Here is a 15,804-nt window from a genome sequence, read left to right on the forward strand (position 1 = left end):
TTTCACATAGACGAGAAGGGAGCCGTTAAAAAAACATGTTTTTCAACCAGTTTGACTCCTTCAGGATTACAAAACCTTTTGATATTGTTATTTCGAAAATCTTGAAAATTCAGCCGCAGTACGAATTTCCATTTTAACATCCTCAGTGACTTTGATATAGCATTCCCAAGATATTCTGATAAGAAAATAAAGTTTGCTGATAGTCAGTGATATAGGTAATGTCCAAATGCCACATACATTGAAGTTATTCGTGTAAGTTTTCAATTAGGTTAGAAAAGTTAAATGTTTTGATTGTATTTTGGTGTAGTATTAGATTTTACTTTATTTTAAGAAATTCTATTAAATTTCAGAAGTCTGAATATTCTTCATGATGTGTCATTTTTTCTTATTCATAACGTAGAAGAGAATGTGATGAATAATTATGAACATTTTGAAGTAGATTTCCCTTTCTTATTTTTCCGACCGAGGAGAATGATTAATGATTAGTTGGGGATGATTACCAGATTTTGGGGATCGAGATTCAGTTCTGGACGAGATACGAATATTTGTGACTTAAGTACGTTTGGAGAACAGGAAGGTTGAAACCTTTTCAGTTTTAAAATAAGTCACCTGAAGAATTTCTTGGAGCAAAAAATAGATGCAAAAATCTCAGATTTTATCCCAGATTTGCTATTGGTGAAAACTGAAATGTACTTTCACTTTCTGCTGATAGCCTTTTGAACTTCTAATTTACTTTCCCTTCTGTTCCAGCCGTTTTCGTTTTTAGTCTGGAATTTTCTTCCCGAGTTCTAAGCATTTAAGTTTAATAAGTGCTGAAAATCTTGAAATTTTATAAGAGTATAAATATTTATTGGTCAGTTGCCATACATTTCTTTCGCATCCAGAAACGTATCCTCTTATTTACATTAATACTGAAGGTATACAGTTCCAAACGTATTTCCACTTCATTACTTTGCTTTTTTATAAATGTGTAAGGTCAGTAGTTTGTATCGATGCAAAAATGGGAAAAATGTACAATGCGCCTTCCTGGAATCTAAACTCCGTGCCTTCCGAAGAGCGTGCTTTCAGTTACACCACGAAGGCGTGCGCAAAGGAGAAAGAAAATACTTCATAAGTGATAGAATTTAATAATAAAGTAATAAAGCAATGTTATTTATAGAGATAGAGCTTTCTGCCCGTAGCTTGAAAAGTGATATTATGTAACAGTAAGCTACAAAATGTTTTCATTATTAAAGCAAAATGGTTAGCTCGAGTCCCGAAATTACATAGATATAAAATTAATTTATGTTATAGTCGGAGAGCGAAAAGTAGTATTTTACGTATAAAAACGGTGATTATTGTTATCTCTGTTTTCACAAGAAAAGCTAAGATATTGCCTTAAGAAGACATCCCTTCTCTAGACAAATACTCCTTTCTTGATTTGCATAACTGATAAGCCAAACCAAACTTTCAAGCAAGAAGAGTTGACTAATCATTAATTAATTATATTTACGTATTACGATCTGCATAATTATTACTAAATTTCTACTAAATTTTGAATCATAAACTTAGTATTCTAACTGTAGGGAAGTCACCTTTCTCTTCACATTTGGCTGCCAACTGGGATATTAAAATTTTTCTAGAAAATATTTATGGTTTCTGTCCATATCCTTTTGGTCTTTTTTCTCTATGTGCTTGTTTCAGTCAAGATATCTTAAAATCTTTCGTTTGTTCTTTAACTTGGCTTTTTGCGTCAACCATTTGCCAGCGTGCATTCGTAAACACACAGAAATGTGTCAAGTATGTTCTTCTCATAATATTCCATGAACCTAAAGTTTAATCTGCTTACTCTTTTGGATAGTACATTAAAGAACTTTGAAAGTTTAAAAATTTAGTATGTTATCGGTATTCCCGGATTTGTTTTTAATTTCTTGAATTATAACTGATAATTGAGACTTGAATAATTTCAAATATTTCAAAGTTCCTGTTTTTTAATAGAACACTTTTCTCTCTCTCTCTCTTGTTTTCGAAAATATTTTCCATTTGCAACTTACGAATTGCATATCATTTTGAAATAAATATTTTAAGCATATTTAAAAAATTATAATAATTAAAAACTATAATATTGCCAAATCTGATTATGGTGTCGTTTTATGCTATACAGATTCAGTTTGCATGCTTGAGGTTTGTTATATTTAGGATCATTTTCAAGATTTTAGAGACACTAGATTTGGTATTGCATATGTGTAGAAGGAATTTATTTAGGCCATTAATTTGTGCGTCGTTTTGTTTCTGCGCAGATCTAGGTCAATAATCAGTTTAGCTATCTGCAATTTACTGCATTCAAGTTTAACTAATTGCAATTCGATGGCAGAAATTCATAAACCAACCTGTTTATTTATTGCTTGCTTATAATTAATTGACTTCATGCACACAGCGGGGGGAAAAAAGAGGGTTACAGTTCTAAATTTCCCGTTCTACTGGGCCGATTGCCAAAATTCAAATTGCATTTTCCATGTCTCGAAAGCACCACTTAAGGTATATATTACATTTATATATAGCATTGTTCTAACATAGGCATTTTGACACGAAATCGGAATTTTTCTGAAATAACATGCCATTTTTTCCCGTATTTCGATTCTACGATTCAAATTATGCCTAGATATTAAATTTTGTAAAATGTGATGCGGAATTTACGGAAAAAATTCAAAAATTTATCTTGGCACAATTTTTTTAATTTGCGCTTAGAATAATTCATTTGGGGAACTTCTTAAAATATGGCAACCAATTTTCCTTTCTCTTCCATTATGCCGGTACGGAAAAAAATCCCCTCGTTCCTACCTTTTTAATTGTGCCATGAGCGGGGAAAAAGCTACATCGTTCCTACTTTCAAATAATTTTAGCTAAGTGCCTTAACCAAATTTGATGTTTTATCGCTTTCAGCAAATATGGCAAATTTTAAAACTCGCCAATATGTAAATTCGCGTATATCTTCGGGAATTTTGAATAAAAAACTGTTTTTTGAGGTATATTTAAAAGTACGTCTACTTTAAGATGATGGTAAAACTTTTATAGATTATAATACAAAACGTTTTTTTGAAAAATTTAGAAAAATTATTTTAAAATACAAACTAAAAAAATAAATCACAAAATATGGGAGAATTTTATTTGGAATTAACCTGAATTTCAAAATGTGAAAGGAAAAATCAAATAAGTTAAATAAAAAAGAGAGATTAATAAATATATAACAAATCAATTAACATTGAGGAGCTAAAATTTTGAGAGCTTATTTTTTAAAAACTACTCCTGCGATTTTTACAAAACTTAATAGTTTGGCGTAATTTGAATCGTAGAATTGAAATATGGGAAAAAATTGGTATGTTATTTCAGAAAAAGTCCTGTTTTGAATACCTATATTATAACAACAATCATATAAGTCTAATACATATCCTTAGTCGCGCTTTCGAGACATGAAAAACGCAAGTTTAATTTCGTAAATCGGCCTAGTAGAACGGGAGATATAGAACTGTCCCATATATTTTTTCGCAGTGTATATTAACAAAGATTCGTTATTATTTAATTCAGTTATTATAATTTAGTTATTATGATTATAATTTAACAGAAATGAATTATTGTAATTGAATTAAATACTCTTACCACAAATTACTCATTTTATTTAGCACTGTAATCCTTTCTATTCCTTATAACCTAGCATTTTATAACCATTTTATATTTTATGAGTCTCTTGTGCCTTCGTTTTAGTAGCAGTTTTAAATTTTAATTATTTTCACTACTAATATAAGCAACACAAACCAGTACTCATGCATATATACATGCATAATTTTTCAAATTCTTCTCATATATATATATATATATAAAGTAAAAGATTTAAAACTAATTTTTCGAATGACTAAAAGTTGAAAGTCATAAGTAATAAATTTCAAATAATTCTATAACCAAAATTTCATAAAAACCCTGTCAAATTTAGATTTACAGCCAATAGTATCAGAAACTTCAAGAAGAATTTTGATAATATTTTACAATTCTACTTAAAAATCACGAAAATACTAGGCATGATTATATTTTGTTTTTAAAAAATTGCTGGTTGATCTTTACATTATGATAACTTGGCGTTTTTTTGGCGAAAATTTGGCGACCAACTCTCCTACAGCAACCCTCTATTTTTTTTTCCCGCCGCCATTTTGTCTTCACGAAGTAAAGACATGTTTCTTTTCTTTTTATCTACTGAACACTTCTTCCAACAATCTACTAGCCGAATTACACTTATGCTAGAAATTTTATCTAACAAAACTGTTTAATCATGACAAATATTCACTGCAAAATTGGGAAAAAGTGCACAATACCATACTCCTTACGCGTTTTTCAAAATAACACATACACATAAACCATGTACACGCCGACTTATTTTTACTTAAAAAAACATCCCAGAATTGCACAAAAATGGCATTGCGCACACTCTTCACTATATCCATGTACACTGCTTTTTTCTCATTAATTAGAAAAATTTTTACGAAAATACATGACAATTTTCTCAATCTTTAAACCCGGTAAAAAGAACATATATGAAATTACCTGATCGCGAAAAAGTATTTACCCTTTCCAAATATGAACATTTCCACATATAAAATAAATAAAATATCCAAAAACTTTTACCTCTAAATCATCTATTACATTATAAACGTCACCAACGAATTCATACAGCAAACTTTACAAATACTTAATGTCAAATATTTAAATTATTTCCATGCACGTTTACTTCAACTTAAACGTATACCAAATTCCTACAAACATAAAATTCACAAAATAACTATCATTTAATTAAAATATCACCAAACCATGCACACGCCGACTTATTTTTACTTAAAAAAACATCCCAGAATTGCACAAAAATGGCATTGCGCACACTCTTCACTATATCCATGTACACTGCTTTTTTCTCATAAATTAGAAAAATTTCACGAAAATACATGACAATTTTCTCAATCTTTAAACCCGGTAAAAAGAACATATATGAAATTACCTGATCGCGAAAAAGTATTTACCCTTTCCAAATATGAACATTTCCACATATAAAATAAATAAAATATCCAAAAACTTTTACCTCTAAATCATCTATTACATTATACACGTCACCAACGAATTCATATCGGAACCATTACAAATACTTATTGTCAGATATTTAAATTATTTCCATGCACGTTTACTTCAACTAAAACGTATACCAAATTCCTACAAACATAAAATTCACAAAATAACTATCATTTAATTAAAATATAATTAAATTCAAAAACACTACTTAAAATATAAATGAGCACATACATTAAATTAATACATACATAAATACCCATTCCGAATTCACTTTAGTTACGGCCATGGGATCCAAAAATTCACGAACACTGTTTCACACAACACAGAATAAAGCCACATACAAAATTTCCAGATTTTTTCCCGATTTCCCCCCTTTTCCGATTAAAGAACCGTAATTCGTCCATTAATATCACATGACATATCCCATGATCTCTCATTTCCCTCACACAAAATAATGCGTAATCGGAACTGAGTACTGCTCACATTATTATCAAAGTGCCAGGTAGTAACCTTTATCGCCTCCAAAATGTCGCCAAACTACCAGTTACCATATTGTAAAGATCAACCAAATTGCTTTGTACTTGTGAAATATATATACTATATACATATAAAAATTTTAAAAAATGATATTTGCATATAATGGAAAAAATGTTTCGTTACTGCATAAGCAGGTAAATAATAGATTTATTAGGTAAAGAAAAATAATTTATTTGCGTCTATTTAACCACTCTTTAAAGAAAAAAAATTGTGCAACTCTTAATTAAATTTAATTTCTAATATACCTTAAAAACATCACCATTACATATTTCACACTGTGCGGATTTCTGTATTTGTTACTAACCAGTTATCTTACACTACTTTGAATATCAATTTAAATATTATATCATTTTACTTGTTTGCGTTTGAAATTGCTTGCCAGATGGTCTGAGATCGAGAGCTTGTTCTCGACAAGCTTCAAATATGAAAATGTACCTCCCACGTCTTTTTGAAAGAGCGTTTATTATTTCTAACACCAGCTACCAAAATCTGATATAAAGCTACGATGCACGTAGCTGGTGTTAGATTTTACAACGGAAATTCACGTCTCTAAGTGCAAGGAAAACGACCGCAATTTAGCTCTAATTTTTACTATTTTATATACTTTTATATGTCATTTTGCTACGCTAGTTCCTATTCCTGACAGCACATTTTTCTTTTCTGTGCCCACGCAAGCTAAACATTTCATTAAGATAACTTTACTATCTCAATTTAGTATATTCTTTCTTTTAGTATGATGTATTAGCACTGATAATATGATTGGTATTATTTTTATTTATTCGTTTTTTTGTAAATATGTGTTCTGAAATTGATTTTACTGCGAGACTCAGGATCACACATATTTACATGGAACTTTATTTATGTTTTTGATTGGTCGATGGGTTTTAAATAAAGCTACACATAGGAAGGTTATTTGCCAATAGAATGGACGATTTTGCAATCATATCTCAGAATATTATTTTAGCATTTTTTAAAACATTATCGATGTGTCTTTATGCGTACAATTTTATTGTCATTCGTTCTTTTATTGTAACTTCAGAACTAAAATGTTTAATTATAGTTGAATTTCAAAACTTCAAAAGAAGATGATTAGCGGTTGCTAAAATTTGAAAAATAATAATTCAACCTAAACTGGAATCGATACAGCCTAGATAAATTAAAAAAATTTATGAGATTAATTGGATATCCGGTGATCAATTCGAATGTTTAATCCATTGATCATTTCGAAATTGAAAGCTTTCATGTTTTCACATGGTATGTAAGAAAGAGGACTTAAGGATGTTTTCATCTCCTTTCCTAAAATAGTTTTTCTCTTGGAATGTTGCGAAAATTTTCTGAAAATGGTAAAAGGGGAAAAACGTATTATAAATAATCATTTTAAATGAAATGGCTGATTTGATTTCTAATTTAAGATTTCAACAAAGCTAGAAACTGCAGAATGTTTTCTAAGTAAACATAAACAGACTTTACCAAATTTATTTGACAAAAATGAATATGGCAATTCTAAAAACAACTGCAATTTTAGTTTTCCTAAAGCATTCATTGCAGTCTCCTAGCAAAATAAAATAGTATTGAAAATAATCTTATATTTTGAAAAGAAGCAAATGAACTAGGCATCAAAATCTGATTAAAAATACCGAAAAAAAAGTAAGTGCAAAACAAAATATTTCCACGGTTTTATATTTTATTACGCTTGGATGAAAATAAATCCTCGAAATAAAATTTATCTTTCGTGAAAGTTCTACCAGCTGAAAGAACTATAAATTTTTAAAAAAGGTAAATTTTATTTTATTATATTGCTTAGGAAATGCATGTAATATTTATTGAAAAAAGAGATGTATAAGAAATATCCATAAACAAGATACCAACTCTAACAACTGTAATAGAACTCCAAATATGCGAACCAACTGGGACGATAGCTCACCCAGATAATTCAAAAATTTTGGATATTTGATTTGCATATTTTTTGTTGGTAATATGCGCATTTACAATAGTATTTGCAATTAAACGCTGTGATGAAACTTTGTGATGATTTTTTACTCCTCGCATCTGTTTCAATAAAGAGTAGTAGTATAAAAAAGCTATTCTTAAAAATTTAAAAAAAACTCCCTCCCCAGACAAAAAAGCGAAATGCACCAACATTCGAATGGAAAACAACTGACTGCAGTTATGCAGCATATTGAAGAACAAAACTTTAGTAGAGAGGCAGGATGTCTGATACTATCAACTTTGTTTTGTTTTTAGGAAAGAAGCATTTGAACCATGGCGCACAAAGTAAGTAAGTAATAGTAAGCCTGCGTAGCCTACATTCGTAATTTTTTCACTACTTCTTATATTTTTAAAAACTCTAATTTGATTTACAGATTGTACATTTCTCTAAATCAAATAAACAGATTTTTTAAAATCTTTTATTTTTTGCAATATCGCTTCGATTTTTTTATTACGATATTGTTTTATATTGCCTAATTTGGTAAAAAAAAATTAAAATGCCTAAATATATTAACAACAGATATAGAAAGTAAAACAAGCGATTCACTTGACTGAAGTTCTTGCGTAGTGTATTATAAAGATGCCTATATTCCTCTAAAACTGCATAACAAGAACTCCCGCTGTCTGTTCATATTAAACGCAATCTGTTCGTGATTCTAGGAACTCAGCCTGTTATGTCTAATTGTATAAGAAATCGTGCTGAAGAGTGGACTCACCAGCGGCCGAGCGGTAAAGTCGCTGAACACTGGTAGTTCGGTCCTAGGTTCGAATCCCACGAACGGGCTGACTGCATGGGTGTTTTTGTGGTTTTCCCCATGTGTAACGTGTATACGAGCCAGTTTTCTTTAAAAATTCTTCCACGAAGGCCTCCCTCCCCTTAGGCATATACCCCTCGAGGCTTTGCCGTAATTAAATAACCTAACCTAACCGTGCTGAAGAGTACTAGCAAATTAACACTGTAATGTATTTTTCAAAATCAGCGAAGGCGTTTGTTGTAATTCTTGTTAAACGTAGTATTCGGCGTACAAAAAAGATGAATTAGCGGTTTCTAAAATTTGAAAAATATTACTTCAACCTAATATGGAATCGATACAGCCTAGATAAATTACAAAATTTATGAGATTAATTGAATATCTGTTGATCATTAAACACCTTGAGGGAACCTTAAACACGCACCTCTTTGAGGCACTTATTATTTACATTCCGAAGATCACATTTCCTGACAAACTAGAAAATATTGCTACTTCAGTGAAATATTTGTTGCAAGCTTCTGGCACAAGCACCTCTTAAAATAGTAAATGCAGAGCTAGATCTGAAAAAAAATTGAGTCTTTACTGTACTAAACAAGTGCACATATTCCGTTACGTCGTTTCTTAATTCAATTTGAAAGGATGTTAGAAAAATGTTGTTTTCTACAATTTGATTAAAGCCTTTTGACGAACTCCTCTTATCACAGCATTTTAGGTTATATATCTTCAGTTTCTGTGTCATTAATTCTTTTAAAGGAATAGTCCTATTATAACTGCTCAAGTTAAAACTGTTTCAAGTATGAAACGGAAATCTTCTTACGAAGATCGAATCGCAAATTTATTTTTAATCTTATAAGTTATGCACATTTTAACTTTAAAAAATAAAATGCTTACTGTAATTTTCATAGTAAATTCCTCGAAGTATTTTATTGTAATGTGAGGCTTTCAGATTGCGGATTTTTAATAATTTAATCTCATTTATGTATATTTATGTATTTATGTATTATGTATTTATGAACTTGCTTTACTAAAATGAGGGTCCTGCTTTACATTCTGAGTTCCTACAATGATTTTGCTTCATCGAACATTAATTTCGTTTCTTTCGTTTGCTTCTCAAACATTTTTAAACAAGCACTGCAGTATTAAAATTAACACTTAACAATAAAACCGTTGCATGGAAGTTCAAGTGGCTGATTTTTTATTAATAATTTTATGCCATTTGAAAATACCAAAATATTAACAAATATTATACTAGCTGCATGACAAGAACAAAAATGTATCAAGATTATAAGCTAAGTAAATTAAAACGAAATGTAGATAATATGAAATTTATGTTATACTTTTACTATCTTGTATGTAATAATACAGATATAAAATTTCATAATTTATGTGAAACAAGAAATAAAATAATACCAGTAGTTAAAAACATGAAAATTTGTAACATATATGGAAATTGTTGAATCGAAGTTAACTTAGGAAACAGAGGGAAAATATTGCAAACTATAATATATTCGAATATTGCAAACTATAATATATTCGAAATTGCAAACTATAATATATTCGAATAACAAAGGAACAAAAAACATTAAAAGAACTGAGAACAGGATGCTAAACGAACGTGCTGGGGAAATATATGTGAATATAATAGTGAAACGAGAAACTGTAGAATACATCCTGCTTCTTAGCCCAAGTTTTATTTTAATTTTTTTTGTCATGAAATGGTTTATAACGTTGTCTCGGACATTCAAGCTATCCAAATTCATTATTGATAATTGAAAATGTTAAAAAACAATGATTCCACAAACATGGAGATTATATTTGCTTTTGGATATCTCGTCGAAGATTAGTTTTATCGTATGAATTAAACTGAAAATAAAACAAAAAAGAAAATTCTTCCCATTTTCCGAAGCAAGTATTTATAGAAACTCCAGTAAAATATTTTTTGTATGAAGGTGGTATATAGAAAAATTTCGTTTATCTGACTTCGGTGCTATCAGGATGAGTACAAACAATCAGTCGATTTCAGCGTTTCAAAAATTAACTGCTGCAAAATTTAAATAATATTTCAAATCATTGTTATAGATTATTTAATGACTATGACTATTTAAAACAGTTATTTTTGAACACTGTAAACTACATAGTGCGTCTATAAAGTTTGTGATTAAGCTCGTACGAAATCGAACGTTGAAGTAAGTTACGTTCCTTATTTCTTCACCTTCAGTATACAATTTTCCTAGATCTGTACAACACTTGGAACGTACATATAGCTGCTTGATTCTTTTGTAGAACGCAAATTTTCGAGTGCTGTTTAAGTCTTGATTTCGGTATCTTCAGTCTCGTTAGTGTTATTAAAAGAAGAACGTTTCAAATAAGATTTCGTTTTAGGGAAGAAACAGTAGTTTGCAGTTGTCGAATCTGGCAAATAAGGGTAGTGGTTGAAAATAGTTGCCCTTTTCTTTACAAGATTCTTCTTAAAGAGATTAGGATTGCGTGATGGCGCATTTCCGAACAACAGAGACCAGTTATTCAGTTTTCAGAATTCTTTTCAGAATTCTATACATTATGTTTTTAAAAAAATTAGGGTTAAAAAATTGTCTAATTATAAAAGATATCCAACATCATGTTTACTCGAGATTTCTGAAACCGAAATTTCTCTCCACGTCGTACATCAACATCCTGGTAAGGAATTTTATCATCTATCTAAAAATAGGTATATCTACAAATAATTCACAATCATAACATCTCAGAGATGTGTGTTTAGAACTTAAGAGTTTTAACTGCATGTTCACGTAATCATTTGTGAGCGCAAGAAGAAATGAGGAATATTTTTAACTCTCTGTTTCGTATTTCCGGATCAACTAATAAAGTTTTACTGAAAAAGCAAGAAAAATAAGTTTTGAATACGAAAATATATGGAAACTAATGATAGGTATGAGATTTAATAGAATTTCAAACTTCCGCAGTTAATTATAAAAAAAATCATTATGTTATTAATCTCTTCTGTGAAATATATTAGTAATCATAGAACTAAAACATTCATCATTTTTTCTTGCTCTCATAATTCACTACATGCATTTAAAATTTTTAAAGTATGAAATCCCATGTGTGCGATATTATCATCATGTTATGATTTGTAGATGTTTTATTTTTTACCACGTTGAGCGATGCTTTAAAACTGGAAGTTTTCAAATCCCTTTATTTTCTGCCACGACGATTTTATACTAAGACGATTTAGAGAACTGTAATGCTTATTTTCTTTTATGCCATGATTTTTCCGCATGACAAAATATACACCATGCATTGTTTTCACCGTGACATTTTGCCCGCGATGATTTCGACGGACACTAAATATCTACAGTTTGTTCTTGTTTTTCCCGCTTTACATAAAGCTTTGTTGCTATTCGTTGCTCAACTTTCGAATCCATTTAAGCTTATGTTTTCTGCAGTCCATTAACAGACGTAAGTCCATTAACTGTAATACTGTCCATTAACAGACGATATTTTAGTAAAAGAGAACTGAGCCGTAATAATGTTGTACTAATAAATGTTGTGAATCATTATTTGGCAGGTTTGCTGGAATTTGAGAAAACAATTAGTTATAAAACATTGCAGACATTATGTGTATTTCAGATAAACTGAAATTGATTTAAAAATAATAAGCATTATATTTCATCACTAAACATTTATTTATTTTTAAACAATATATATATATGACGGTTAGCTTTTTGATATTCTTGTACAATTATAACCAGCATTCAAATCTCTTGTTATTTCAATTATTTTAAAATAATGTATGATTATTAATATGTAGAATTAATAGCAGATTTCTTTAGCTCTTAGATGACACAGTGAGGAGTAATGTGGTCACAAAGTCGACTTGTTTTCTTCTAGGTTCAAATGACTGGATAAGAATGCATAGAATATATTTAAAGGGCGTCAAGATAGTTGAATATAAGAAGTATAATAAGAGATTTAAGAAATAAATGTTTTAGAACTGTGGGAATAGTGAACTTTCTCTAGTAATAGAGAGGTTTCGAGGAATTTCGCTTGATTTACGAAGTCTCACTTCTACGTTTCATATCTCCGTTGCGATTAGAAATGCAGGAATAATAATCCATTCTTTGCTTTTATAATGTATCACTCGTAATATCTCTTTTACTTTAGTTAAGAGATCATAATAGTATGGACTTTTCTTAACTATTGTTAAAAATTCGATATTATTATGATCTAACTATTGTTAAAAAAGGACTTTATTACTTATTGTTAAAAAAGGACTTTGTTACTTATTATTAGACTTATTGTTATTACTTTTTATCCAACACATAGAGAAACAGAAAGCAGAAATGTAAAGAAAAAGGACTGCTATTCTGGTGAAAGTAATCATGGTGACGAGTCCTTCTTTTCCCTCAATATCCTCAGTATCCCCTCAGAACTCTTCCTCAAACTCTGTTATTTTGCAGAATATTTTTGAAAAACAAGATTTAAGTTGAACAATTGATATATATAAAATTGAATTCATTCATAACAAGAAAAATAATTTAGGTTAATACAAAGAGGGAAATTTTTAAAAAGTTGGTTAAATACTTGATCATCGGAAAACACGGGATGGTTACCGACCCTAGAATGTTGCATTCGGTAGAAGGGACTGTTCTATGAAATCTGGCTCTTATTTATATATGTACACATGAGAAAATCACGAAAATCCCCATATACCTAGTCGTCAGAAAGATATTTCATGATTACGAACCAGTGTTCCTCCGCAGTCTTACCCATATGCGCACTAATGGGCCGTAGATGACAACTGCCTACTTTAGCAGGAATGCGTTTCATTGGCTGCGATTTTCTAAGGTTAGGCTAAATAGTATTTACTTTGCACATGGGAAAAGCTACAAAAACCACAGCTAGCTATGCCATTCGGTAGGAAAAGTCTCCATGATAGCATGCTACCGGTATGTTATCATGAAGTGCAATGGATTGATTCACAAAACATTAACGAAACATTAACAGTACTTTTTCATGAATGGAATCGCTTTTTATGTGTAATACGCAAAACATTAACACACTTTTCTGTATACGGTATGTTAGAAGCTTCCACTGATTTTCCTTTTATGAATACTTTATAAGGTATTTCTTACGCTTTCTTAGCATGCTTTCGTAGTATAGTGGTCAACACGCTCGACACGTATTCGAGAGGTTCGTGGTTCCAGTCTCGGAGAGGGCATTGCTCATTTTTCATCTCTCCTGTTTTCAAACAGTACTAATATCTCTAAAAGTATTAAATTGCAATATAAAAGATAAATGTAATTTTTGAACAATAAATATTATTGATATTTAATAATATTATTTCAAATGATATTATATTTTAATCATTACAGCATTATTTAAAGTGGCTTAAAATGTGTTTTGTCTATTTCCAGAAGCATTACTTTATGGTGATTTATATTCATATTCTTTCTTTTAATATTATATTTACAAATTACAAATTTTGTTGTTACATTTATTATTCCATTTAATTATATATATATTGCTCAGAAACCTTTATCCTGTTTTCTTTTCTAGATCTGAATATGTGGTGCCGTTTTAATGATAGGTTAGGAACATTTCTTCGAACATATTGCACCAAAGGGAGCTCAAGCTACTTCATTAAGCAACGTCCGAATGTAAATTATCTCATTTCTCCTGAATCACTTAATTACGTTCAGTAATTAACTTACTCAATTACGCTAACAAAATCCACTTTTAAATTCAATAAGTAAGAATATATTAAAGGACAGCGTAGTCGTCAAACGTGTTTCAGTGAGGAGTATAATCAGTCCAGTTGTTACATATAACTTTCAACTAATATTCTATGTTTAAAAGGTTGCTTCAGGTTTCTCAACAAACTCCAGCCCCCGAAAGTTTTAAACAGCTAGTGTTTTAACCTTAATTCGAATTCTTAAAAAAAACATAATAACATTATTTTTTTACCAGTAGTGGGGCACTAGCTATCATAGGCGTTAGGCCGGAATCGCTGGTCACTTTATTATGGAGGCACCTAATAGGTGGGGCACTTTTGCCTTCTACGAAAGAACAGACAACTTACATCCTAGCTTTCTTCGGGATTCGAGCTCAGGTACAGCAGTCGAGTCACTAACCACTTTCCCATCTAGGCGGGAAAAATAATAATATGGTTTTTGGGAATATTGTAAATGTGATTAATAAAAAATTCTACGTATTTGTCTGTAATACCATTTGATTTATAGATATTAGATGCGGAGATTTATTAGTGTTATACTTTTTTTGATAAATCAAACTGTATGAAGCCCATAGAGGAAACAGGAAATGTATTTTCTGTCTCGTTCGGTTACATTGATTTAATGAAAATATATCAAAATTTAAGTAAGCAAGAAAAGAAAATTTCAATCTAAATATATTTAATAGTGATCAGCTTCCCATCGAAAGTTTTGAAATTCTATCGAACCTTTCTTTTTAGTAGGATTGCGGTCACAACTATGGAATGTGTACCTGTCCTCGTTCAGATAATATGAAGGTCGTAGCTACCAGATGTTAGTCGCACCATTTCTACAGATGCGACTAAAGCAGACAAACATAATTTTGTTACTTTTTCCAGCTCCGAAAGAAGTTAAATCAACAGAGACGTTTGTCTAATATTAATTTTTCTACATTTTCGACGTTAACATATAATATGTATTGCGTGCAGCATTATATTTAAACAAATCATTACTTTTAGCTGATTGAACTTTCTAAATTAAAAAATAATGCGTAAATAAATGGCCTTCGTAGTGCAGTGGTCTACACGCTGGGCGTGTATTCTACAGGTCCGTGGTTCGATTCCCGGCCAGAGCGTTGTTTATTTTTCGTCTCTCCTGCTATAAAAATATCCTAATGACTCTACAAGTGTTTCAGCCAAAAAAAGAATCCTCGGTTTATTTTATTGCATTCCTTCAACAATTTAAACGATTGTATATATCGATATTATCAATTCACTACCTGCCGTTTCTCCCACTTGGCGATTTTGTATGAGTGTTAAACTGGTGAGATAGTGCTTATCTGCAATTAATATAATGCAATACGAATTGTTTACTTGAAATAAATTTTATTCTGGTGGTTTCAGCGTATTTGTGTTTCCAGAATAAGTGTAGCTGACAGTTAATACGTTTACAAATTTCTTATGGGAACAAAGGAAAATGCGCCATGTACAAAACAACGTTTAGGAATCAGTGAAGTAAACGCAATGTTGCACTGCGTACAGTGACATAAAAATAGTGACATAAAAATGACATACATTGTGCAATGATTTAAAAATAGTTCGTAACTGGCATGTTTTCCAAATGGCGGTCATTAGAAAATATATGGTTGCTGCCAATAACAGATTTTTTGACAAAAACATTTCAGTCATTCATTAATGAAGGAATCTATCTTTAAGGCAAAATTTAATTAA

General features: G+C 30.4%; 1 protein-coding gene and 1 long non-coding RNA gene across 5 annotated transcripts in view; one reads left to right on the top strand and one right to left on the bottom strand.

Annotated features, from left to right (window-relative positions):
• LOC146998021 (uncharacterized) overlaps positions 1 to 5,626 on the bottom strand; it is a 95,465-nt gene extending 89,839 nt beyond the window's left edge. Inside the window, exon 1 of the long non-coding RNA XR_015040222.1 lies at positions 5,337 to 5,626. This is a non-coding gene — a long non-coding RNA (uncharacterized LOC146998021). The remainder of the gene's footprint in view (positions 1 to 5,336) is intronic.
• LOC118183693 (FMRFamide receptor-like) overlaps positions 1 to 15,804 on the top strand; it is a 603,920-nt gene that overhangs the window by 137,467 nt on the left and 450,649 nt on the right. The gene's annotated exons all lie outside the window — the stretch shown is intronic.

The sequence above is a fragment of the Stegodyphus dumicola genome, chromosome 3 (assembly GCF_044657685.1).
Source record: "Stegodyphus dumicola isolate Sdum_Otavi_A_Nest chromosome 3, ASM4465768v1".
In the NCBI taxonomy this organism is placed as follows: domain Eukaryota; kingdom Metazoa; phylum Arthropoda; class Arachnida; order Araneae; family Eresidae; genus Stegodyphus; species Stegodyphus dumicola.